The sequence below is a fragment of the Carlito syrichta genome, unplaced genomic scaffold, assembly GCF_000164805.1.
Source record: "Carlito syrichta isolate Samal-C Ts95f unplaced genomic scaffold, Tarsius_syrichta-2.0.1 Scaffold305872, whole genome shotgun sequence".
In the NCBI taxonomy this organism is placed as follows: Eukaryota; Metazoa; Chordata; class Mammalia; order Primates; family Tarsiidae; genus Carlito; species Carlito syrichta.
The window spans coordinates 95,707-98,133 of NW_007249968.1; positions in this window are offsets into that span (position 1 = coordinate 95,707).

Here is a 2,427-nt window from a genome sequence, read left to right on the forward strand (position 1 = left end):
CCAGTGATGCTGAGCATTTTGCATGTTTGTTGGCTGCTCGTGTGTCTTCCTTTGAGAAATGTCTGTTCATGTCCTCTGCCCACTTCTTAACAGGGAGGGAGTTATTCTTTTACAGAGTGCTTTCATGTATACAATCACATGTGACCTTCCCAGCAAGGCAAGGCAGAAGTCCCCATTTTGTGGATTTGGAGACTGAGGTTCAGAGAGGTCAGGTGACACACTTGGGCTCACATAAGGAGTGAATCAATCTGGGATTTAAATCCAGGTTTTCTGACCCATGATCCCATTCTTCTGGAGCCCAAATGAGAGCATGTGGAGAGAGAAAGATGGGTGATGCACTGGGTGTGGGTGAAAATCTTTCAGGACGGGAATTAGGAGGAATCTATGGACAGCGAGATGCTCTATCGACTGTAAGACTGTAATGACAGTGACAAGGAGGAGAGTGAGAAATGTCTGGGGCACGCCCAGGTGAGAGGGGGTGCAGAGCAAGCAGGGGTCTGGAGAAGTGGATGGGGAAGAGAATCCATGTCTTTCAGGCACCTGAGAAGAAAGACGAGCATGGGACTGGCTGACAGAATTTGCCACGTCAGAGAGGTCAGAGGTAGAAATCACAGCTAGTACAAAAAAGAAAAAAAAAAAAGAAAGAGAAATAGAAAGAAGTGGTCAGAGAGACTGGAGACTGAGAATAGGCTGGGCACAGTGGCTCATACCTGTAATCCCAGCACTATGGGAGGCCAAGTTGGGAGGATTGCTTGAGCCTGGGAGTTTGAAACCAGCCCAGGCAACAAAGTGAGATCTTGTCTCTATAAAAAAATCAAAAAATTATCCAGGCATGGTGGTGCATACTAGTAGTCCCAGCTACTTGGGAGGCTTAGGCAGAAGGATTGTCTAAGCTCAGAAGATTGAGGTTATAGTGACCCATGATCACTGCCCTCCAGCCAGGGTGACAGAGTGACACCCCGATTCAAAAAATAATTAAATAAAAATGAAACAAAAAAGACTGAAAATAGGTCATTGGATGTAGCTACAGAGAAATCACCAGTACTCAAAGACACCACAGTGGCACCCGACCTGTTTACCCTTACTTATCCACAGACTCAAACTGACAAATACTTTAAAGCATTTTTTTACTCACAAAGGCAGACATAAATAGCATAACATTAATGATATCTTTCATTAAATATACTTCATTATGCTTTTCATTAATTACCATTAATCCTCTAAATGGTAATGTTCCCAGAAATGGAAGAACATAATAATAATAATTTCTAAAATCACTCCATAAAGATGAAGGCAATTGCTAATTTTTAGAAATTTTTCTATTGATCACTGGAAAAAATGAATAGCTTTTCTGATATCTATAAGTGCACAATTAAAACACCAAAAAGAAAATCGTTCAATGCAAGTAATATAAAGCTATTTCCTAATAGACAGGAACAAGAAGTGTGAAATACTAGCGAGTAATTCAGATTTTTTTTGCAAGTTCAAGAGTATGAATAAGACTTGTGCTTGATCCATCTACTCAGCTCTGAAGTTAATGCTGAGCACGTTATTTGAAATTAACCTTGGCGGTCAATCAACACAGGCAAGAGAATATGAAAAGCCTTCCACAGGGCTATGCATGGTCTCCTCTAGATTCTGGGGATAACAATGGTTGCGTGTTCTCGTCAAGACACTGGAAAACAATTCTATAAAAAACATAATGTGATTCCAATTCCTTTGGCTAATTTTTTTTTTTTTTGAGTTGGAGTCTTACTCTGTCATCCACACTGGAGTGCAGCAGCATGCTCACAGCCACCACAGCCTCAGCCTGCTGGGCTCAGGCGATCCACTTCAGCCTTTCAAGTAGCTGAAACTACAGGTGTGTACCACCATGCCCAGGTAATTTTTTGATTTATCGTAGAGACATGGTCTCGCCAAGTTGTCCAGGCTGGTCTTGAACCCCTGGGCTCAGGCAATCCTCTTGACTCTACCTCCCGAAGTGCTGGGATGACAGGCATGAGCCATGGCGCCCAGCCCAGGACAAGTTCTTTTTGCTGACATTTTTTGATATTAAAAACACTTAAAAAAAAAAAAAAAAGGAAGAAAGAGAAAAGACACACAGGAAGGTTTGTTGTTGACCGAGGTCTTGGTGGGTGTGCCAACTATCAGTGCATCGTTCCCCTCCTGGAAGTCCAGACTTGTTCTGCTCTGTGACTCCAGACTGGCCCCGAGGTGGTTCTCCCGGGCAACCGGCTCTCTGTAAGGTTTTTTCAGTGGAGGGAGTTGGAAGGGGCTTTTCTGGGCTCCGATTCATCCCTCTGCCTGTTCAGTCAGGAGAAGCGCGGGACTGCATGACAGTCTCCCTGTGGAGGCTGGGGTGCTGCCCTGGGGCCCAGCCCCCTTTGTCTTCGGGTGTTCCCCACCTCCTGCAGCTGCTGAAGTGTA